Genomic DNA, 25,107 nt, shown 5'->3' with positions numbered 1-25,107 from the left:
TGGCACCTTTCTTATGCTTATGGAAACTTATTTTTCTGTACCCATAAATTTATGTCTGTGATAAGTGAAGAAGTTTGTCTTTGAACTTAGAGCACTAAGGGCTAGTTTTTCAAAACAATTTGGGGTCACTCTGCTCCCTTCAGAGTACATCTACGGTGTGATCAGAGGTGTGAATGCAGCTTCTGCTGATTTACCCGGCCTGGCTTTAAGTTAGTTCCTGTGTGAGTGCAGGGAGGGCCAGTGCTGCATCCCAGCAGCACGGGCATGGCATGCTTTGGGGATTGACCCTGACTGCATCCCTGGCACTGGTACCCAGGAAAGCAAGGCAGTGACTGATGTTGCCTTAAAGGAACCTCTGTTAAGTTGCCTCTGGCCAGGTGGATCCTGTGTGTGTTTGCATAATCTCATGATCTTCAGGGGACAGTATTTAATTTTTTTTATGGGAGTTGCATGTAAATGTGGGAGGAAGGAATTTGGCCTGTAAGTAGGATCTATTTGGGAATAAGCCTTTTCCAGAGCTGTATAATAATAGTTCTCATTTCTTCAGTTAGAAACAAATGAGGGCCACAATCCCAAACAGGCTTACTTGGAAGCTTTGTTGTAAGATTCACCAAGTACTGAAATTAGCCTGTAACTTCAGGGCTTTCAAGTTAAACATGCTCTTTTTCAGAGCCTCCGGCCATAGAGCATTTCCCCTCGGAACAGTTGTACTGTTCCAACTGCTGTAAGTCTAGGCTTGATATCTTTCTCTTTCCAGAATAAGAAAGATGTATTTTAAAGTCCAACTTTTTACAACTGGGAGATACCAAGGGGCATTACTTTATAATGATACGAGGTAGAGCTGTTTTGTTAAAATTTCCTATCTGTTGTAGAATAGAAGGTCAGAAGGACAAAAGCACCCACGGAGGGTAACTGAACTACCTGGTGTCATTTGAATCTTCCAGCAACCAAACCTCTTAGGAAATACAGTTTACATGGTGTAAGGATGCAAGGTATTTAATGTTACGTCCCTTGGGCTTTTGTATTAGCAGCCACCTAAGGAATGATACCATTGATAAAGATTTTTTTTTTTCCCCCCCTTAAAATGTATGACTAATATTTTGCTGCTCTGAGGAAAAATGTGGGGAAAGGCTGCTGTGAAGTTAACTGGGTGTAGTACAAGGGATTCATGAATGAAATCCAAATTGCCTTGTGTTTGAAGGCTTCTGAGGACACTGGGGAAGTGCAAAAGAAGTTGCTGTTTGCTGTCAGGTTGTCACCCTTAGCACAGCTCCAGTCCTAACTTTGTTCTTTTACCTACTTGCTTTCGAATAGCATCAGCCTCCACTGTTCCCAGGCTGCTTAGTTATAAATCATACCAAACCTTTGAATCCTTGAGTCATTTTTCGCTATGACTTTTCTTCCTCTGTGGTATGAAGTATACGTGTGTTATCTCCTCACCTGGAGCAGATCTGAGAGGTGGTGTGGTCTGCAGGAATGAAAACTGGGTTGGGAGGGAGGAGGTGGTGAAATCAGTGCTGGCTCACAGGGCAGAGTTAAGCAAACTGCTTCACCTCTCAGTGTCATTTTTCTCCCCTGTGCAAGGAAAGGGATAGGGACACTTCTCTGCCTCCCAGGATGGGCTTTGGGCAGAGTAGTTAATTCAGTCCCATTTGAATCTTTGGAAACATCACCATGCAGGACATGACTATCCTTTAGCAGCTAATGATACGCAGTACTGATCTGTCATTTGCTCTGGAGTCTGTGTGGTGCATGTGTGATCTGTGCTTTCTGCGTTCCTGATCATATTTACGTGTGGCTCTGAAGGAGGAAACATAGCGACAGTCAGCTGTGTCCATGCATTTTGACGCAGACCAGTACAAACCCCAGTTTTCTGGTGTGGAGGGGCTGCTTTTGTGCTGTGATGTATACTTTGGTTGTTCACAGTGATCCAAATGTGCATGTCCTTGGAAGGCTGAAAAGTCACTTAGGGGAATCCTGGCTCTCACTTCTTGCTTTTCTTCTGCACTTTTACTTTATGAGCACCTTTCCTCCAGTTGGGGGAAAGGCTGGCAAACAAACACCCTCCTACCTGCCAGCAAGGACCACACCTTGGGCTTCCTGAGAGTCATAGCAGTCAATAATTTATTGCAGGGAGTACAAATCTGTTTTCCAGCTCTGCTCAGGCAGCAACCGAAGAACTCAAACCAACTGGAGATAATGCCTATTAGAATAATCTCTTACCTGAGAGCAGCCATTCTTAATAAAAGACAAATAGTCATGGTTTTCCACCCTTAAATAGCACAGAAAGCCTGTTGATCCTTTGCAGTTTCACTGCAGGAAGAAGTGATTCTATTTTCTGCCCCTCAGCTCAGGACCCAGGCTTTCACGGTGTTGCCGTGTTGCTGGCAACAGGGAGAGGATGGGACCTGCAGCCTTTGCCTGCTTGTTCTCATAGCCTTATTACTGCAGGCTGTGAATTGCCTGTTCTTCTGGTTATGTGTGATGAGGAGAAAACCTGGAGTTGTGAAAAGCCAGTTTAAAAACCAAAACAGTGTTTTCTGGGAGGGGATTTTTTTGAAGTTTCTGGGGTTTTTTTATGTTGCAGATCTAGTTTAGAATATAGCTGGTGTGACTCTCTTGAGCACTAACTAGCTTTCATAAAAAATATGTAAGCTACTTTTAGTATTAATAACTAAAATAACTTTAGTATTAATAATTAACTATTTAAGAAAAAAATTATTTTACTCTCTCTCTCTTTTTTTTTTTCTTTCTTTTTTTTTAATGTCCATGAAAATTTCCAAACATAACAAAATTCTCTATGTGTTTCTTCAGGACCTATTTTCCATCTGTCATTTTCTTTTTCCCCCTTTGAGAAAACCTGTAGGGTTTCTTTTCTGTTTAAGTTTATAGGTGTCTCTGACAAGATTGCTTCTTTCAGGTAGGGTGGGGAACTGTGTGAGTCAACTGGCAGGACTTCTGCCCTAGCAATACTTGTGGAGTTAGGAGGAACTCCAGCTTCTACTAATCCATTTTTTTCCAGCAGTATGCTTTCATGCTTGCGCATAACCTGGGATTAAACCTGGATTTGCTCAGTGTCCTGGCTGGAAGCTTGATGGGAAGGAAGACTTAGCATAGTGGGCAGCCAAGTGCAGCCACGTGTCCTGGTATTTTCAGGGCGTATCACAGCATGCCAGGAATGAATCCTGAGTTAATTCCATTGGTCGCACCATTAGAGTTCAGGACTGTCCTGCGTACGTAATGTGCTTGTCTTTTAGAAGGGAGTGAAACAAGTTGATAGAAACCTTTGAACTACCTGCCTCTGGCACCCACAGAGAAAGAGCGTCAGTGGTTTAGGGAAAGATAACAGCCAGCAAGCTGTGGCTTCTGTTCAGGCATTGATAGGAGAAGCTCTGTGGGTAGAGAGGTCAGACTAGAAGATCATAACAACCTCTTCTGATCTTAATGTGTCCGTATCTTACCCAAGTCGGGACTTCTCAAACTGCTCTGCCCCCTTCGTTATTGGTAGTGTTCATTATTTCACAGTGGCTTAACGGTAGGTTCTGTCTCACCAGATGATGCTTTGTTTGAATGCTTGTAACCTTGTTGCAAATTTGTAGTATATAAAAGCTTTCATAGGTGAGTGTGTTTCTTCATGTCTTTTCACTCCAGATGTTTTCTGTAGTTGTTTCTCCCATGGGAATAGAGGAAAGAAAAGGATCTGGTCTTTCCCACTGTAAAGCAGAAGAGCAGAGCTTGGGCATTATTAGAATCAGCATCATTGGAAGGACTTTGACTATACGTGCAAGACAAGCACACATCATCTTTTTCTGTTTCTCAGTGTGAATTCGTATTTCTGTTTCCAAGAATCAATAAAGTAATTAAAATAGGTACAAGATTTTTCTTCTGGCATAAATTGATCCATGATGTGTAAAAGGGAATTTGGTGTAAGAAATCCAGTAACATAAAATACTCTGACTAAAACTGTCTCAGATCCAGATAGGGCTTATAATATTCCAAGAACTCAACTTCAACCTAACATAGAAAATGGAAATGAAGGCATGGGTAACCCATGTCCTTCTAGGATATTTGAAGGGACAGAACAGGCAAGAAAGTAGAACAGGTGGTGGCACAATCTGAGTGTCCCTGCTGAACTAGGGAAGGCATAGCAATATGGTCCAGCTTTGCTTGATATCTAATGAGAATGACTTGCTCTGAAGATGATTTAGGACCATTGTCTTAGTAATAAATGGTTTCAGTTGAAATGGCTAATAAAGATTTTCCAAGTTCTGTGGAAGGATCTGTGAAGTTCTGCACTGAATAGTCCTGTCCTCGTGGAGTTCATTTCAAGGAACTTCAGCCTTGCAGACACTAGGTATCTAGTCCAAACTAGTCATTTCATCTTACTCTGTAGGCTTCTCCAGGAAATCATCATCTCACAGAACAGGTGGGATGAAATTATTTGCCCTCTGGAGATGCTTGTTTATTTGGATTGACTTCACAGGGAATCTAGACAGTGCTAGCTGGGACTTGGCTAACTAGCTGTTAGATGTGTAGAACTAGGTGGCATAAATTGGCCCTCACAGCACTAAATGGTGAGGTGATAGTTAAGCTCACCATGGGGAAGGACAAAGACAGATGGGAATGCATACAACAAAACCATTCTGGAATTTGAGTATGGCAAGGACATCTCTCGTGTTGGTTACTTTAAATGCAGTGGTTGTTTTGATATGCTATATGTTCATAACAGTAACGCTCTTTGTAGCATCATTCTGGGCGCTGTCTGCTAGTGGAACTCATATGCACTGTAATGAGGAGTTTGGTTAAATACACGTACCACCAGATGATTACGTCGGAGATTAAACTTGGGATAAAAATGACAGACTCCTCTGTTTGCTCAGATAACAGCCGTAGCAACTGCTGTACAAGCATGATGATACATTTTATTCCTTCTGTTATTACTGTGCTACCTGGCATTCTTTACAGAGGAGTAAAGTCCTGAGAAGTAGTTACTGAACTTCAGAAATAAGGAACACTTTCACTTTTCTCTGCTTGCTTTGCTGATATGACAAACTAAATGAATCAGCCCCAGTAAAACCCCAGCACTCTTTATGCAGTGATTCACTCAGGCTTATTCCTCCACCATCTCCTGTTGCCCACCTCCAGTCTGGTTACTTAGTCTGTGGACCCCATGGAATTTTCTGTGATATTTAAGAAGGAATGGGGGAAAGGGTCCCAGTCTGCAAAGGGCTTAAACTTACATTGTGATCAGAAATATGTCAGGGTCTTCCTTGGTCTTCCTTGTTCTAATGCAGCCCCTGAGAAGGAGGTGTGCCAGTTTTCATCCGCTTGAGGAAGTGGCTGGACTGGCATCACACCCAGCTGCCTTTAGTTCTCTGTCTCAGTTAAAGCAGATGCCTATTTACAGCTGAACTGGTTCAGAATGGCTTTAGGCTTCATCTAGAGCAAGGCTTTGGTGTTTGCCTCTGGATCTGTAGCTAGACAGCACAGCTGCTTTGCAAAGGGCTGGATTCACTGAAGGAGCCTTTGTGGATTAAGATCCAACTTAGCATTTGTAGGGTTGTCACAAGTAATAGTACAGCCTGACAAACAGCGCAGTCAATAAGACAATGCAGTCCCTCTGTGTACTGTAGTTCTTTGCTTTAGATGAGGTGCAGAGTCCAATTTTGGAGTTACTAGGTCTGAAGCTCCTCTTGTTCACTAACCTGTAAATTCAGGAAAATAGTTTTATTGAAGGCAGCAGGGTGTCAGCAGCATATAAAACCTGTGCTGCCGGCTCTGGCTTCGCAAGTCTTGGTCGTGAGTGCGAATGGTATGGAGATTTCTTTTTCTTTTTCTCTTACAATAGTGTCCTTCTTTCTACTGCCAATATAGAGACTGGACTTTTTTAAGTGGAATTTCTGCTGAAAACATGAAAAGCTTGCATAAATAATGAAATTTGAGGCCAGCCTGTTATCTTCAGTGCATTCCCCACTAGCTCTGGTGCATCTCCAGATAAGTAGTTTTGCAGGCTGACTAGACCTTTCCCTCCCCCATATCCCTTAATCCATCAAACTGTGTCTAGATCACTACAATTCTGAGTTTTTTTGTTGTGCTTGATTTATTTTGTTCCTTGTTGGGTTTTGGGGGGTGGGGGTGGTGTTTTAAATTGGAACAAGACCGTCTTCTGGGTAACAAACACCCTGAAACCCAGCCAACACAAGTGTAGAGCTGGCTACTAATTATTTATCATTTGTTGTAAACTATTTTTCATTAAGATCTCTCACTAAATCCACAGTTTTTTAAGAGAGCAACTGAGTCTTAATCCATCGAGCAGGAACAGTACAGAGAAGCTGCTGCAGCCTTTGACCAGTAACAAGCAGTCTTGATAGCATCTGTTGCATGAGGAGAAGGATGGGAAATGACAAGGCCAGTTTTGGAACAACTCTATCCGTGTTTCTCTACCCTTGAGGACAAGGGGGACAAGTGCCTACATGTGGTGGATTTTGTTAGCTGGATCCAGTTGCTGTGTTGAGTTTATGAAGGTCATGGTAGTCTGTGGAATGCTGGGAAAGCAGGAGAAGCTGAAACTGAGCTGGCCCATCCCCAGGCAAACTGGTTTTAACCAGGAAAAAGTCAGAGAATGCAAAGAAACTTCTTGTACATCACCTCAGGCGGTTATGTATTCTGTTTCCTAGTTACATTTTTTTTTTCCTGGTATCAATTCCAAAACAAACAAATGGAGAGAGAGAGACACATACACGGGGGGGAGTTGGAGGGGGAGCATTCCTTGAAATAACCCTTTAACATCTTGGGCCAAGTTCTCCTGTCCTCAGGCCTGAAGTTACAGTCTGTGTGTGCTGGTATTGGTAGAAAGCACCCCAGATATATGCTGTAATGATTGTAAAATGAAACTTCCAATCCCTTTTTTATTCATTCAGAAGTAGACTCATATGACTGCAGCATGTATTGGGCACTACACTAAATAGCAGGATAAAGAAGTGGGCACTGCAGGTACAGACCTCCTGACTGTCTGCTATTGCACCTTTTTCTTACATGGGTAGAACAGAGTACTGGACAGGAAAGGACCCTGGCATCAGTTAGCATCTGGAGGCACCGCCCTGATGGAAGGGCTAGTAGCGAATCTGTTCAAACAGTAGCTTAGATATTTAGAAGTAGTAGTTCAGCACAAGTATTTCCTCTTGGGCTCTCTGGGAGAAATGGCACAGTCAAGTGCAGCTCCTGGAGTGCTTCAGTTAGCTGCCCTACCTTGTGAATGCTGAAACCTCGGGTCTCCTCCGATACTGACTGCAAATTTTCACTTCACTGGAGCATTTGCAACGCATGATTGTCATACTGCAGTGCTTAAATAAACCTTTTTTTGTCTGTGTGATGTGATCACATCCACTTTTGCTCTTACTCTGTGTTGTTCTAGTCTTTCAACTAACTTTTGACTTCAAAAAATTCAGGGAATTTATCATACCCCGCTTTGGAAACGACCATTTGATCTGCTTGAGAGCAAAAGCAGAAGACATTTCTTAACTCCCCTGTACCGCTGCCCTCTATGTCATCCTGTTTCGAGCTCCCTTATACAGCTCTTAAAGCGCTATATAAGGTTCTGAAAAGTATCACATTGCTTGGCTCGGTGCTTAACGCAGTAGGGCACACAGTCTCTTTGGCATGCTCCAGCAGCCAGTGGAAACAAGGGTAAGCCAGCTCATGTACATCTTAGCTTTGGCAAGGATGATCAGAGCCATAGCTCAGCAAGAAATCAGCATTCCCTCTGCAAGTGAAAGGTCAGGAATGCGGAAAGCTCACTGCCTTTTTAAGAAGATTGAAAGTTTGCCCTCCCTTTTTTTCCAAAAAGAGGGAAAATAGGAGGATAACAATCCCTTTTTCTGGTTTGTGTTTGGCTGAGAATGTGTCATCTAATCTATTTAAGGAATGGCCACATGTAATATTGTGAAGAGCTGGCAACCTCCGGGTCAAATCCATTCCATTCAATCCTGCCGTTTGCTTGACTCGCTAATGGCCAACAATGTTTGTTATCCAGCTGACATCATGTTCTTTCCTGCTCCTAAATTCTCCAGCCAGCAGATAGAGTAGAAACAAAACCTATCAGCGTAGGCGTTTCCTCATTAAAACCTGTGGTGCTGGGATCTAGACGGGACACTGTTCTAATGAGTTCAGGGTGCTGTGGTATTTTTCAAGCATGGACATCCAAACCTAAGCAAAGAAGAGAGCGTAGCTTCATCAGCAGAAGCATGTGTGTACATATGTATATGTGTGTGTACGTTTTCTATCCCAAAGCACAGGCACGCATGTACTGTTATCAGTCTTGCTGAGAGAGTGGGTGGGAAACTATTCAGAGAAGCTTTTTTCCCACTGGAAGCCTTTGGTATCTCGAAATCAAAGCTCTCTGGAGATGTGTGCAAGTCTTGATGAGCTCTAAATTGAGAAATTTTCTAAAATCCAGATGGAATTTCTGATGAAAGCAGATGTGTGATCAACACCCTTGCCAGCTTAGAAGGCAGAGGCTGTAGCAGTGCCACGGAGAGCTTTGGGCTTAGTCAACCTGAGCAAGTACTCAGAGTATCACTGTAAGACCCCAAAGGGAGGTTCTTCCTTCTTCTTGAATTGGGGTCTGCTTCGTCTTCATGATTTTCTCAGTGACAGCCTTGACATTTCCTGTATAATGCATCCCCTCTTTAAAGCCAGCACTAGTCATGTGCTGTGTTTATAGAGGAAGAAAATAAAATATTTGAATATTAGGTAGGATTTTGTTAAGTGTTTCTTCAAGTAGATACTGTTCTAGCAGATGCAGTTACTTTTTCTTTCCAAATTACTATTAGTGACCTATTTTGCCTTAAATTAACATCCAGGTTCTGGGTTTTTTTAATCAATGTATTCTGTTCACAATGTAAGAACAACTTACTGTAATGATGCAAATTAATTTTCCTTCTTAGCATAGTATCCAGCCATGCTTTTCTTTTAACATTGGAAATAACTATTATGGAATCAGCCACATGTGATGCAGTCTTTGTGAAAGACATCTCAACTGGCATGGGGTCATGTTATAAGACATTAGCATTAGAAGTTTCTTCCCACTTGCTTGAACAATTCCTCTTTTATGCAAACATATGCAAAGTCCTGCCTGCCTTTTTCTTGCAGCCTGTGTTAAACTTCAGTTGTCACTTGAATTCTCGTTCCAAGTTTTTCTGCATCAATTTCATTGAAACCACCAGTAGAGAGCTTAAAGGATGTACAGAGATATTTTTTCTGAAGGGTTCATAAAAGAGGCAGGCTGCTACTCCTAGCTTGAGCCAAAATACATGGAGTGAAGATTGTGCAAGTTATTTTGCAAGCAGATGTATCTTGTCCCTGATAGAGAAGGCACTGGCTTTATAAATGCTGGGATTCCTGTAAGCTTACAGTGAATTAGGGTTTGTTTCTGCTTCCATTGACTTCAGCACATGAACATTAATCTCCGACATTAATCAATTTATTGTCGCTGAACCCCCAAAAGATAAAGAATTACGACCTCTATTTCGTAGATGAACTGAGTTGCAAAGAGATATAGCTTCCTGTTTAAATGTGTGTTTAGGCACCTAAGGATGCAACTAGGCGCCAAATAAGATTTATGAAAGTGCCTTACCTCATTTTGAGTGGAAGTTTAGGTCTTGGAGAGAAGTTAAGGGGCTTTCATGAATTCAGCTAGGCACTGGGATATCTATAGCAGCCTCCTGCTGACTTCCCTGGTCTCACCTGCGTTTAGGAGCAGAGCTAGAGCTGAACCCAGACTTGCAGAAAGGCAGGAAAGTGCATGCAGAAGATGAAAGGTGGCTCCTTGAGCAGCTTGCAGCTAGCGTTAGGGGACAGGACTACTCATGCAGAGGTATACAGCCACTATTTCCCCTTTTCATTTATTTCCAGCCTCGTAGTCCATCAGCATTCCCCTTCCCATCTCAGGTTATTTTTCAGCTGGGTCATACAGAGGTTTCAAATGTTTGCTTTTTTTATTTTTTAGATTTGTCTTTAGTTATTTTTAAACAGCACCTGTTTCAGAACTTCCTTGATTCAAATGAGTTCAATGCTTTCTTAGTTCCTGATGCAGGAGACAAGCTCGAGACTGGTTTGCATCCTTACAGCCTGCTGGGAATGAGCTTGCTGTGGAAACCGTTAGGTGGAAATGACAAGTAATAAATGTGTCCAAAAAGGCAGCATGTGAGCGGGACCAGAATAAAATTTGATAAAGTTAGATGAAAATGTTGGGGGACAAAACACTTCGGCAACGTTGAAATAGCTTTTGATGTTTGAAAGTAGAAAACATTTTCATGTTTGTTTCAAAATGATGTATTTCAGCTCAAAAGGGCCAGCACTTGAAAGACAGAGGTTATACAACTTCACAAATGTTTATTTTCTTTTTGTTCAAATAGACATTTTAAGTCAACTCAAATTATTTTCATAGCAAATGAAACATTTCTATTTGCCCTATATGATTATTCTTTCGTTTTGTCTTTGGTAGTCACTGCAAAAACTCCTATTTTCCTTACGCTCCCACCAGAATGGAAGGTTGGAGACTGGAATATTCCACCTCCGTGTGTGCGGGATGCAGCTGCCTAAAATAAATCTCCAAGCTTTAAGCATTTCAGACTCTGCCTCATGGTAGATGCTTTTTTCTTACCCTTGAGTGAGAATCCCCTGTTGATGATATCTTTAGGGAAGCCATGATCCCAAAGCCTCAGGCCAGAAACTTGACAACAGAGCAGTAATGAGGCATTGCTTATGTGAACAGGTCACTTTCTGCAAAGACTGTATAGCATATATGCATGAATAACATTCAGGAACATTAAAAGAAGTCAATGGATCCCCTATGCACATGGAAGCAGACAAATGAAGCATTACATGTAATATATAAAATTCTATGCCCTACCTGGGACTATGAATAATGCCTTCCTGAACTCCTCAGGTCAAATCTGGCACCAGCGTAGTTGAATCTGACACAGTTCTGATCGTAACCTTTGCAGCTAGAATTGTGCGGGTACATACACTTGATGAAAATGTGACAAGAGAAAATTGAATGTAAAGTCTGCTAGACAGCCAATAAATTTATTTTATATCTGTATCTTTTCCTTGCTTGGCAATTATTTCAGCAGGTGCTGATCTACTTTCTGCTTAGTGTGAACGAGGGAACTCAAATGACCTACTGTAAATTGTTGATATTTCCTGTACTTATGAGAAGACATAATCATCTGCAGAACTTGTATATTTGGTGTGGACTAAGACAGTTTTTTAAATAATGCTTGTATTACTTTTTTCCCCCCAAAGATGAAGATTGCTCATAACTAGCGGTAGGTTACTTAGTACTACATAACCAAAATGTCTTCAGATTGTCACCAAACCCCTGTTATCTATTTTTAAACTAGAGGGCCGGAGTTGTCACTCAGGTCCTTCTACATTATTTGTTGTCATTCAGGAGACTCTTAATAACAGCATTATCATTATTGGGTTATAGCCCTCCTAGATTATGATTTTTAGAACCATAAAGCAAGAGTTGCAGAGTTTCAGGGGTTGATTACAGTGAGAAATTTATTGTTATTTCTTACACGTAAATCTGCCAGGCAAGTTAAAACAGCCAAGTAGGAGATCTGGAATAGAAATGATCTGCAGTTAAACACTGAAAAATCTCTACCTCTTCTATTCAGGGGAGCTATTACACTATTGCTTATTGTACATCAGTATTCTGCATTTGTTATCTGAAAAGCTACTATAGGCAGTAGTTTGAGCAGGCTATTACCATTTCTAACTTTATGCTACGACATCCTCACTTGTCTGCACGGTTGACCCGATCCTGTATGTCATCAGGGAGGAGATGTTTAACTTGTGACACTACTAATCCTTTCCTGAAGGCTTTTCGTTCTTCCTGCACGTTGTCCTTTCATTGCTTTTTGTGAGCTGGAACATGCTTGCTCAGCCCCGATGATGAATTCATGTAATTGCCTATGTATGTGCTGAAGTCCTGTTGACTTTAACGTTAAAGATCAGGGATTGCTTAAGTATTGCACTGAATCAGGACTCCCCAGGCGTTTTCACATGCACAAAGTAACTTGGGAATTGGTGCACCTTCTTGTAGTTCCCTCCTGATGGGAACGAACAGCAGGATGTGCATGGGGACAGCTAGGAGCACAGCAGCCCAATGGGGTGCTTGTTTCTCCCCAGGTAAATAAATCTGCAGAGCACAGTTGGCCTGTGTGCCTTTGCATTAACTCAAGTGTGATACGTGGAAACAAATCATGATGTTAGACAAAGTTCAGAGTACTTGGTTAATCCAATTCTAGAAAGCCTCATTAGTCTGTGCAGGTACAAGTTATGCAAAAGCACATGTCTGTGCCAGGAGTCTGCATCCCAGTATAGCTATGTGTGTGTACCTCTGCAGGAACCCGGTTTGCAGGAGCTCGTCATGCAGTCTTTCTCAGCCAAGTTCTCACACAAGGATATGGATGATTTTCCATGTGCCTCTTGAAAATGTGCTTGTTTCCACACTTTTATTTTGCTGATATAAATACACCTAATGCACTGTGATAGTGCTGTGTTTTGTAGAGAAAGCTGCACTACCTTCAAGCCCAAAAAGTCTAGGTTGGTCTTGGTGTACATAGGCATCAAGCTTTCGGAAAATATGATTGTCCTCAGCTGGAATGACTGACAGTCCTGGGAATCACATCTGAATTACAAAAAACCTTGGGTCTCCAGTTCACATGTTGTCATAACCCAGTAGACACATTATATATTCCCTGAAGAGGCTTATTTGTGATCCTTTCTAACACAGTTTGTGCTCAGAATAGCATTAGCCCTTTGACAAGAGGGGAGATGTTGCTGTTAGAGCAGTTCCAGTCTGGGCTTCTGCTGGAGCTCTGTGGCATTGCTTTCCCAGGTTGATGATGAAGGAGTGGACTTAAGCTTTCTCCATCCCTTCAGAAGTCATCCGTGCTGCTTCCTCACTGCTTTGATATTCTGCCAGCCAAGAGAGGGAAGAGCCATTTATAAATATTTCTGGTAATACAGTAAGTACTCTCACATGTTTTGCTCACTCATTTTCCGTATCCAGAAATCTATCTGACCAGAATCGGTTCACTCTCTTTTATTAGCAGAAATAGATCCACAACAATTAAAATTGATTAAAAAAAAAATAGAGAAAAGCAGCAGCAAGCACAACATTGTATTGACTGACTGTGTGTATATTCACACTGGCTTCCAATCCATGGATAATTACCCCTCAGAGATTGTGTGCTGTGTACGGTACGGAGATGGAATTATGCACTTTAAAGAGCTTTAGTGAGGCTCTTAGGATGCCAAATTCTTTCCTTTTTTTTGTTTCCCTTCTTTTCATTGCAGTGAGTAATGATTTTTAAATGCACATGACCCATCCTCAAAAACAAAATGAGGCATGTCAGTGATGTTTCGTGTCTGGGTGCCCCTTCTCTTGAACGGGCATATTAGAAGTGTGCCCATGAGGTGAAATCTGGGGCATGGTCAGAGATCTCTTGGACTTGCTGGCTTTTTTTCGTGAGGGGAAAGGCAAGTGGAGCTCAGATGTTACTTGTTCTGTTTGGCAGCAGGTACCCCAATGGGGATTGCGGCAAGGAAAGAGGACTCGAAAGAGACTGGGGGTACAGATCCCTAAAAAAGCAGACTTACTTGAATGCAAAGAACCGGTGGTGGTGGTTTCTCCAACCTCTTTGTCAGAGCCAGTTGAACTGTTTTGATTTGCAGTTTCACGCACATACACAAATTAAAATATTGCCTATAAATTTCAGCCTAAGTTGGTTTTGGCAAAGTGATAAGCAAGTAAAAAACAGGGCCTCATCGTAGGAAGTGTCAACCCATCTTAATTTTAGACAGAGATACCAGCTCCTCCTAGAGGAAAAGAGCCAGTACGGAAATAGCTCCCAACAGATCCTTTACCCAAGGAGACAAAAGGGTGACGTGCACAAGTTGCTGCTAATGCCAAATTTAAGCTTTCCAATGGGAATGTGTCATGTACATGAGGTTTGAGTTTGCCTGTAAGATGTGACTTGATGTTCAGGCAGGAGTGTTTATTGTTGTTCTGTCATAGTTTGGAGGTATTAACAGCTCTCCAGATTTGTTGGAGCTTTTTGGAGAACATCTCCAAAGGTGCACTGTCTTGGGAGTTTAAAAAAGGAGGCACCTTTTGAAACACAGCAATTGGAAATGTAGTTGCAGGGCTGCAGTACTCTTCTATGGCAGGCACTTATTCTTTGATGGTGGCCGTGTTTACGGATTTTTATCTTTAATTTATGTTTAGTAACAGTGAATGGTGCTGCATACTGTTCCAGCAGGCTGCTGTGTTAAAAGGAGGGCTCCCAAAGACAACTTGTTGCCCAAAAAGAGATTCCATAACAGGAACAGACTGTCGCAGCGGCAAGGTCCCTGCAGCTGCCCTGCTCTCCTGCTCAAAGATGAATGAAGGTGAGCATGGGAGAGCTTCCAGGAGTTGGTTTGTGTATACAAGCCAGCTCTCTGGGCCCTGTGTCCCAGAAGGAGCAGTGTCCCTGTGTAACTTGGACTGCAGAAGCTAGAACAAGGCAAACAAGGACCTTCCTTGATGCTGCTCAGCTCCAGCCCCTTAATAAAACAAAGGACATGCACTGCTTTACAGGTAACTGAAGACAAGCAAATGAAGTAGTTCTGCCATCCATCAGGGGGGCTGTGTGCATGGCTGTACATGATGGCTGAACATGCGGTTTCCACAGTAGCTGAGGTTATGGGGTATTTTCAGGAGAGGGCTGCATGTATCTCCTGAGGAAGTATGAGATGAATCTGTTATGTCTCCATCTTCTTGTCTTTCCTGGAATGATACCGAGTGGTGCTCAAAGCCACTCGCAGCATCTTTCAGTGATGGTGCATCCCATGACCACCTCAGCAGTCTGAAATGCTTCAGTCCGGGGTTTGGTCCTGCAGTCCCATGTGCTTTCTTTGTTTAGCGGTTGATGGAGGTATGTGCTCAGCACTCTTGGGTACTGTGGGGAAAATGTGGTGGGTGCTTTTGGTGTTTTAGTGGTTGATATGAGAAACTCTGTGTGTGTATGTGCCCATTCTTTTTGTTTTAATCTAACTTGAAGAAACATTCCTTGCTTGTTAGATATGTAAATTTTAGGTACCTAATGATCTGCTTTACTTGCCAATTCTCTCCAGCCCCTTTCTTCCATGATCCCACCACCCTCTTTCCTTCTCATTGCCTTAAATATGTGTAGCTGATGAACAGCAAATCTTCTCATAGAGTTCTTCAGGAATATTTACTGTAGGGTTTTGCTTTTGTTTGCTTTTCTGGTGACTTAGAGATGGCATAGTGAGAAAAGAAACATGTGAGCTAAACCTGTTGGTTTGAACATTGTGTCAGAAAATATCCATAAATTGCAAGTTACTACACAGATGTATAGATTTAATGAGACTGTGTAATGCCATTTATTTATGCTAAAGAATCTGACACATACGGTACTGAAAAAAGTTAATACTCTAAGAGTTATTTTATATTTTTCCATTGCCATCTGTCACTGCCTACATAATAATGATACAGGTGAAAGCCTAGCACTGCTTTTTAAAAAAAAAAATCAGAATGAATAGTCATTTAAATGTCTTGCTGCTTTAATAGCTGGTGTGTTCTAAGTTGTGGGAAGGAGGCAACAGAGATACCCTCCCCCTGTTTTTTGTATGTGAAATTTGGGGTTTAAACAGATTTATATTCTTGAAGTGACTTCTGAGAGTGGAAGATGATTATAAACTGTTCTGTCCTTTAAATTTGGAAAAGTTAAGGGACTAAACCAGATTCTGCCATCCTTTACACCATCAGTGTCTGGTTCTTGGAGTAGCCCTTTCATGTGCATCTTCAGATGTAGGTGAGTTTTTGTGCTTGCCTTAACATGCTGAATTCAGTAGTGTGAGTGTGATTCATCTGTGAGGGGGTCTTTCTAGATCCTAGATCTCAAATCCTGGTTCCTGTTGGCCATCTGAAATCAGTAAATTAAAAAAAAAAAAAAAAAAAAAAGGAAATACACTTTTTCTGCTGTCTCAAGTAAAAATGCACGTTTCAAAACAGCACCATGCTGGCAGAACTCAGCAGTCACAAATACAGTGGCTTTTCAGGTTTTCCTTTAACTTTATGCAGTCGTACTGTGGTTAGGCAAAGCTGCTTTCCCTTTTTTCTTTTAATCACAGTGGAGTCCAACACAGCAGTGGCTGTGAACTGTGTGCTGAGAAGTCTCTATGCTCTGATGTTTGCAGTCATCAAGGGCAGCAAATAGTCCTATACCTGGGGATTTGGCGGTCGCTTCGCATCCAAGGGTGCAGACAAGGCTTTTACTTGAGTGAATGGAACAGGTTTTGTTGTTAATCACCTTTTTGCAGTGTAGTGATGAAGACAGAAACTATTTTTGTGGCAGGTGCTTATCCTATAATTTTCCATGGGTTGATGAGCTAGAGAGGTTACTCCTTTGGAGGAGGAGGAGGACACGGCTGGGTCAGCTTGCATTAAGATGATTTAGAGTTTATATAATTAAAAATAAACACATCTTTTCCTGAAAGCTGTGAATGATCCGAAGGTGTAACTTTGTAAGGAAAGCCTTTCACTTATTTAAAATAATGTCTCTAGTGGTAAAATGTCAAAAAATGAAGCAAAGTGCCTGGTCCAGACATGGAGAAATCATCCCACTGGCCTCCAACAACTTTTTCAGGTGTATTTTCAAATATAGTGCAGATCCTTAATGGCAAGTGCCTTATAAATGAAATAATCATTACTGGTCTAATTACTATTCTTTGCGTACATTGGGAAGCATTTTAGGAAGTCATGCACTTTTTAAGAAGCAGAGATGACAATGAGTGAGCAATGGGGTTTTGGTCACTTTAAATGGATGTTATAAATCACTTTATTTTTGTTTATAAGAGATGCTCCATATATAGCTGTAGTTTGTCAGCATTTTCCATTACAAACTTCTAGGTTTGGGTACCGTATAGAGCTCTCAGCAGCCTCTTAGAAAACCCACTTAGAGGTGAATGTTGTGTCATTGCTTAAAGAGTATATGTTTCTTCTGCTCCCTTATTAGAATTTGAACCAGTCCTAAAAATAAAAAGGTGTTTGTGGTTTAATGTTTTGAGAGACAGTGTGTTTCACTACAGGACTGAGCCCGATTTTATTTTTTTCTTCCTCTCTCTGCTTTCCAGTTGCATCAGAAATAACTCTCTTGAAGTAAAAAAGAGCTGTGGTAGGAGAGGAGACTGACAGTATTTAATGTATGTGTTGCAGACAGTAAGAGACTTGCTTTAGATCGGCAAGGGAAAGGGCTGTCAAAGACCACCCACGTCCCCGAACCCTGCCTCCTGCAGCTCATGGGAACTGTGAAATGGAAGTTTACAATGAAAAGGGGCCCTGGAGAACACCTGCTATACAACACAGACAACCCCCCCTCCCCAACATCATCTGCCTGTCTGTAAGGCCGGAGGAGTCATTACGACAAAGACTTAGTGGTTAGGATATGCAGCAGGAGAGAGCAGGGAAGCAGGGGCTGATAGGCGTTGCCTAAAGGCAGAAAGTTTGCTAGGTGATATTTGCTCAGAGAGCATGTTTCATGCAACATAATAAGGAGATGAAGAAGAGAAAGCCCTACTCCCTCTCACACCATCAAAACAGCCTGTAAAGTAACAGAACAAATAAGTATCCAACAATTTCTCCTAATTTGACCGTAGGGAAAATCTATGAGTCCAAGCCTAATAACTGGCTTAGCTTGAGCATCAGTAGAGGGGACAGCAGCTAAGAGCTGAGTACTGCTGCGTTCCCCTTGTCTTTTGCAGGAAGCAGGTTCTAACACTGTGAATGGTTAGGGATGAGTGGGGGTGAGGAATCTTCATCGCACCTATAGGGAATCAACAGAAACCTTGTACTGCATTAAGCACAATACCCTGTTGCACCATCATTACTTTGTAAATATAGGCAAAAAAGGAGGGGGAGATTGGGTCATCAGTACTGCTTTTTCTACCCTGGGATATGAATACATGACTCTCACTTGTGCAAGTACAAGTTGCATAGATGCATTTATGAGTGAAATTTGGCCTGAGGTCCTTCTGGAGAGGAATCTTGCCATCATATATAGTTAATTAGGAGTTCTTACTCTTGCCACTTTAGAGGTAAGCAGCATTTGTGACTTGTGGTGAGTAAACAGCCATGCCTAAAGGCTGGGCATCCGGGGCAAATTCTGATCTAGGTACTGCCATTTTTACTTACACCAAGCTAGTTCTTACTCAGGGTCTCATCCTTTGGACTTCAGCAGATGCCTCACTGCATGCAACTCAAAAGTCATTGAAACCATCTGAATTTGGTCTTGTGATAGAAAAGAAATCTCGGGTCTTAATGCTGCGGTTGCTGGGATGCCATGTGCTTAAATCAGAGCCCTTCCAACTATAACCGTTTAATATTTCTATAAGCTTGTATAATCATTTGAGCATAAAGGTTGTTCCACAGGTTTAACTGCTGCAGTCTTCAGTCCTTGTGTCTGGCCGTGGACAGCTGGGTTGGGAGAAGCCCCTGTATTTTAGAAGCATTGCTACTGAAAACATGCAGTGACAGCCAGTGTGCTGCTCCACATCAGCCAAAGCTGGTTCTTGTGATGGCATAGTATGCCTGGTCAGGGCCTGATCTGGCTGAAAATGGTTGATTTTTCTCAGGAAGGTTAATTTTCAACCAGGGTGGTTTACCACACAGTTCCATGAGTACTTCCCAGTATAAAAGATGGAAGTAGGGTGGGGAATGAGAGGGTGGCAACCACGGTTTGTGTCAGCTAAAACCTGACTGGAGCTCGGCTTAGCTATGCAACTGCATCCTAATTTAAACTAATCTTGGGTGTAACAGACCTGTTAGTCTACACTTACTGCACACACCACCTCCAGAAGACATGGAATAAGTATTCTGTTGCATTTAGTGAGAGTTTAAATTGACTTCAGAGAGGTAGCAGGCTTAAACTGAGACTCTTCAATGTGAAAACTAAGAATTTTGAAGGATGCCTAAATAAGCTGATCACTTCTCACTGTATTTCTGGCGCATTAACCACCTCCATGTGGGCTTGAAGAATCCCGTTTGTAGCATGCAGAAAAGGACCCGGCACAAAGCTCCTAAATCTTTCCCTTCTCTCCTTCTTTTTATTAGTTATAAAATGCTTGGTTTGATTTAACCGTTAACAAATGGACATAAGCCTGCTGGGGTCACCGTGGCAACATGGTGTCACCATCTAAGATTCACGCTTGCTCAGCAGCCAAAAGCTAAATCTTTGGCAGCTTGTGATAAACAAATTTGACACCCAGCATCGGGGACATCCATGCGTAATGCAAGAGGCCCTGCTCTAGGCTTTTGTGGCTTGACTCTAGAAAGGAGCTGGGTAATTCCCCTTTCTTTGCAGGTGACGTTCACCCTCATTTGTTCCATCCAGCTACAGCTTCTCTTTCAGTTTCCAGAAAGCCTCAATCTACTGTGAAAGCAGAACAGGCTTCCTTGAAATATACACCTTTCTAAGCCCCAACTGAAACAGTTTCCATTACAGTGTTGTTAGAGCAGTGTTGTCTCTTAAACGACACCTGTGGGCGTCTTTTCTCCTGAAGATCAGGGTTACCATCTTCCAGTACCTTGAGCAGCCCTGAATCTCCTTATTCCTCAGCATCACACCTACACAACTTTTGAGGGATACCTGTATTGCACCAACAGAAGGGGAGGCCTGTTAGTTTCTCAGGAATTAAATATAATTTGCAGCTAATTTAGTTCTTAATGTCAACCTGTTTGCCAAGTGCTTTGTGGCTATGAGGCAACAACAGAGCAGATTCCTTGCCTGGGTCTGCCACTGCTCAGCTGGCATTCTCACCCTTTGTATGCATGCCTTTTGAAAAAGGGAAGGTTTGCCCATGCTCCCTTGTTTACACATTTAATAGCTCACAATTAAGCTGAAATGGACTTGAAAAGCCTCGTTAATTAAGAGCCAAATTACCAGCAACAGAAACTCAAAGATGAAGTTTTCTTTTCACCCCTTTATACTATTCCAGGAGGAAAGTATATTTAAACATGCATTCAAGTCTCATTACGCTTCTGGAGTGGTGTAGACACCCTCTTTAAGGACCCATTTTGCTACCAGAGTGCTCTTAGACTGAACAAGAGTCAGGGCTCATTGTTCCCAGCTTTTGGCATTCCTTATCTTGAATTTTCAAAGCCTGTCAAGATGGAAGCGTTCTCCTTCCCCCCACTTCCTTAATTTTCAGTTTACAAGACACTGGTTTGTCATTCCAGATATTAAAATTAACTGTGTTCCACTCACCATTATTGAGTGGTTTTAATGGTGTAGAAACACTCCACATCTGAGTCGTAAGATCTGTAAGAATAAGATTCCCAGGTTCAAAACTTGTGAGTAGCTGGGTCATTTTCTATTTGTCTTTACCTGCCAATTAGCAATGTCATTAATCCACCGCCTAGGAGAAGTTCATGATTGAAACAGACGGTGTCACTGACCATGGAGAAGACCATATGCAGAAGGTTGTGCCATTGCTGCCCGTCATTGTGCTGCAGTAGTTAGAGCTCAGTCTCATTCTCCAGAGGGAAGGAGAAATTTCTTAATTTCTCTGCCTCCTGGGGTACAGACAGACACATTATCCAGGCTTTGAATATTGCATTATATTGTGCTCTGGATAGGGACTCTGAGGCAGACCCTGAGAGAGCTAATGCACCACCTGCCACCCGTTATCAGAGGAGTTTGGTTAGGGAGCACACTGTGTCCGCATTAGCCGCAAATGTCCTTTGCTGCATCCACCCACAGAGCCACCCGAAGGCTCCTTGGGGGTGGCAGATTTGAATTTTGCCTCCTCAAGGATGAGTGTCTTGAAGCTGGGCCAGAGCTGTGTGTGCTGCTGGCGAGAGAAGACAGATTGGGGAAGAGGCACAGGAGGGCTGGAGGGATCAGGCTTGCTTTTTTCTGCATCTCCGGGGGCAGCAGGGAGGAACTGGTGGTGCACGGCTGCTGCCAGTAAAGGCTAACCTCTAGCTGGAGACCACAAACCCTTGGTGACAGTGTTCAGCCTGGTTTTCCGAGGCCACAGATAAAATAAGCAACGACCTAGGACAGCAGACAGTGGAGGAGACAGAGGGGCACAGTCCTGCTGCTTGCTCCCTGGTGTGCTGTACAGAAGGAATTTTGTTCTGGAGAGGGAATTGCACTCTAGGTTGCTGCAGGAAAAGATGACCAATGCTTTAGTTTATACCCCACCTGGGGATCAAGTCTCTCAGCAAGACAAGAGAGTTCTATTTTTTCCCCCAGATCTCACTTTTGAGGGAAACAGATTTCCGTGACAGAGGATGAAATACTAGGAATAGTTTTCTTAGGTGGATCTTCCAACTCCTGGTTTGTAACTACACTAATTTGTGGGTGAAGGAAATATTTTGGTACTGAAAACTTGCCAAAATGCTGTTTAATAGAGAACTGCAGTTTAATTAGCACTTAGGAGACATTAACAAGAATTGTATTCAATTTTGCCACTCAGGGTAAAGTGTGATTCAGGATCAGCTGGTTGGTGCTCTGAAAGAAAGGGGAAAACAGAAAAAGGGAAAAGAAAAAGAAAGAAACATTGCTGTGTGGTCTGGTGAACGTGTGCCCTTAGCTTTGTGTTTATAGGTAGAAGCTTTTGTGGCTGCCTGTCTCTTTCTTCCCACAAGATGTTGTGCTGGACTGGGAAAAAGTGGAAGGAACTTGTATTAACTGGAGGGAAAGGATTTAACTTCACGTTCATGCTTTTGCAGTGAGCTGGATTATGGTTTATCCCTGCTATCTCTTTTGCTGTAATTTTTAGGAAAAGTGCCAAATACTTTGAAAAATTTTTCCATTTACTTATTTATGCTTTGCTTTGCCAAAGAATGAGAAAGCCTGCCACGTTCAGCAAGCGTGTGAACAAGAAAGGCGAGGGAACCCAGGGTGAAATCTGATGTGGAGACTTGTGTATGATGCAGGATAGCCATCAACATCCCTTGAATATTTCTGTCTTCTTAACAGCAGAGTTCATTATGCTCTCAAAGTTTGTGGCTGTAGGTGAAAACAAAGACAGTGCCACTAAATGACTGTAGTTGCAAAGGCTGGCTGAGAACAGAGAAGACAAACAATATGCAATTGAAGTGCCTGTTGTGTGCAAGCTACCACACAAGCCTGATATATACACCAGTATGATGTAAGGCAGTGGAGAGAACCTGATTAGCAAAGCCCTCACAACGAGCCGAGGAGATCCCTGCTGCACCAGCACTCCCCTCCCTGGAGACCTGCAACTAGTCCCAGTTGAAGGAAACCTTCCCACAGCAACAGAGCTGGCAGAGGGTTTCTGAAAATGGCAACGGCGCTGCTCTATGTGTGTGTCTATATGTGAAGGTGAGGGAAGTAAGAAGAGTAAACAGCCAGAACAACTCTGCAGAATAGCTGGGGTATGGCAAAGGATGCAAGATGAATTACTTGGGCTTTGTGAGCTACGTTTGCAGGAGTTGTAGAGCACTGCGTGTCTGGGAGCAAACGGCTCACTTTGTTTTGTTGGGCTGTTTAGCCTGTTGGATGAAAGCCATCCTTTAGCAGAAAGAAATGCTAGGGCAAGATAAAGTAAGTGATCTTCTGGTTTGTAAGCTCTTGCAGCCTTGCTTTCATTTGTGCTGAGCAGGCAGAGGTCCACAGACTGGAATGGGTAGCGGTGGTTCTCAACACTTACTGCAGTCAAGTGTATTCCGTATCAGAAGCAGAGTCAAAAATCTGTGTATGTAAGAAGACACATAAGATACAAGGCTTTCTCTCTCTGTTGTGAGTACATATAAATATATACAATTGGTAGAAGCTTTGGGTTATTTAGTGCATTACTGTGCAATGAGAGTGCACAGGCACGTGGCAGCAACCTGGAGTTTTAGGTGAGGAGTTCAGGGCACTATTTCTGGCTCTACCGTAGCTACTTGTGTGGTCAAGTGTATTAAATCCTGCTCCCAAAGACAGCAAACCATTTATTCGGGCTTCATTCTCAGACTTGCTGAATACCCCAAAAGGCTGCTATTATTAGAGGGAACTGCCATTCCTCTAGCTCTGAAAGTGGGCTGTCCATAAATCGCCAGTGCCTGCTTTCCATGCGGAAGTGGGACCAGGACCTTGGCTTTCTCCCCGCCAGCCAGCGGGACTTCCAGAGCTCCCACTCTTCCTCCCTTTGCTTCTCTCGCTGCTGTGATGGGTCAGGCTCCCTTATTCTCCCCATGCAAACAGCTTCCTGTTGACCTTTTTCTGCCTTCCTCCCCTTGTTGTGGCAGCGATGGCCTTGCAGAAGAAGCTATTGAGAAAAATATACCCTGTCCTTGGTGGACGGGTGATTTGCAGTTAGATAAAGCTTAGGGTGTCTCTTTTATGGCCAGGTTTGGGTGCAGGAGGTTGCCGTCACCCACGTATTTCCCTGTGTGTGCTGTTGATACAGGGTTAGCACTGTGCAGCAGAGAGCTGTCCTGGGGCACTGTGCTTTTCTACCATGCCAGGCACCAGCTGAGGACAGGTCATGGTCAAGCTCACAGTTCCTGCTTTTTTCCCCTTTTTTTAGACAATAAATGCATCTCTGGCAACAAAAATATCAATTCCCTTCTATAAATGTGGCACTTCAATGTTTTGCAGTTGCAGACTGTTTGGATGATGGTGCCTGTGCTGGGTACTAGTGTGCTGTGATCTGATCTGGCTGTGTCCTTGCTCTGGATGGGCTTTGCCGTAATAGTACTTTCATTCCTTAGCTCCCATTAGTGCCTTGATGAAGAGTGGAAGGTGCATTTCAACAGTTTTATGATTAAAAAGCAGTGTCTTCCCGTTCTTTGGTCTCTGGTGCCTCTACCCTGTTCATTATGCTTTGCCTAGGGTAGCAACAGTGATTTAGAGTTAACATCAACATCAGCCTCTGAACCTTGTGTTTTCTTTAACCGTAAATTCTGGGGAAGAAGGATGAAAGGGGAAGTCTAAGAAGCAGGGTTTGTTCTTTTGATGTTTTCAGGCCTGTTGTTTGAAACTCACAGCAGTCAAACACATTTATTCATTGGGTTTCTGGACATTCCCCTTGGTGGCTGTACTCTGGAGCATATCTGGCCAGGGTTTGGAGGCAAGCATTTAGGCTCTCGGTCTACTGCTGTCACCAGCATTCCTGCAATGGCCTTAGTACAGAGGTCAAAGACTACTTAGATATGAAGGCTGAATCACCTCCTTTTTAAACCCCTCAGCAGGATCAAGGCTTAGGGAAGCAGGCACGTGGGCTTGCCTTCTTGCTGACTGTGGATGGGAGAGTGTGACTCTGCGACAGGCCTTTTGGCCACTTCAGCCAGCCATTTAGACATTGAAATGAGGGTCTCTAGTGATGACAACGCCCCTATGTGAAAAAGCCTGATGCATTCATTTTCTGTAAAGATATACTGATCCTACAAGCTCTCGATAGTTAGAGAAGATTTATCCTGTGACCTGAGGATCACAGAAATCAGTGGTGAGCCCATCAGTCTAACCGGACAGATACGAGAGATCTTCAAGTGTGCTTATTTTACTTGCAAATGTACGTAAGCCAGCAGCGTAAGTCTCTCTTCAGATCTGTTTGCCTTGGCAGTGTCCCATTTGCGTGAATCAGAAGATGGTAGCGAAAAAGCACTGGAGGATCATCCAGTCTCCGCTCTGTCAGGAAGCCTGCCCGACTCTGCCTTCACTAGGTCCCTGTGTTTTCAATTATCCCGCTTGCAAAGGGTGTTTGTTTCCGCAAGTTGTGATGGTGCAGTGAAACCTTGTCTTTGGAAACCCTTCATCTTGGTGCACTAGGCAGGACAGACCTGGAAGAAGCAGCTGTGGCTATGTCCTTTGCTCTTGTGACTTGGGCTTCTTGAAAGGAAGGGAGCTCCTATGTTTCAAGCTAAGCAGGAGGATCAGTTCTTAAGCCTGCTGCATCTCTGCAGCTTTTGGTAGGTCTCTGGATCACGCCATGCCTTAGTTTCTAAGCTGTAAAATAGGGATAGAAATCAAGAACTTAAAAAACCCCAACAAACAGGGCCTAAACACAGTTGTAACT

General features: G+C 42.9%; 1 protein-coding gene across 4 annotated transcripts in view; it reads left to right on the top strand.

The window, feature by feature from the left end:
• IKZF2 (IKAROS family zinc finger 2) overlaps positions 1 to 25,107 on the top strand; it is a gene marked incomplete at both ends in the record, with an annotated part of 107,613 nt that overhangs the window by 33,412 nt on the left and 49,094 nt on the right. The gene's annotated exons all lie outside the window — the stretch shown is intronic.

This window comes from Psittacula echo (assembly GCF_963264785.1).
Source record: "Psittacula echo genome assembly, chromosome: 20".
Classification (NCBI taxonomy): domain Eukaryota; kingdom Metazoa; phylum Chordata; class Aves; order Psittaciformes; family Psittacidae; genus Psittacula; species Psittacula echo.
This window is presented reverse-complemented; position numbering and strand designations above follow the sequence as displayed.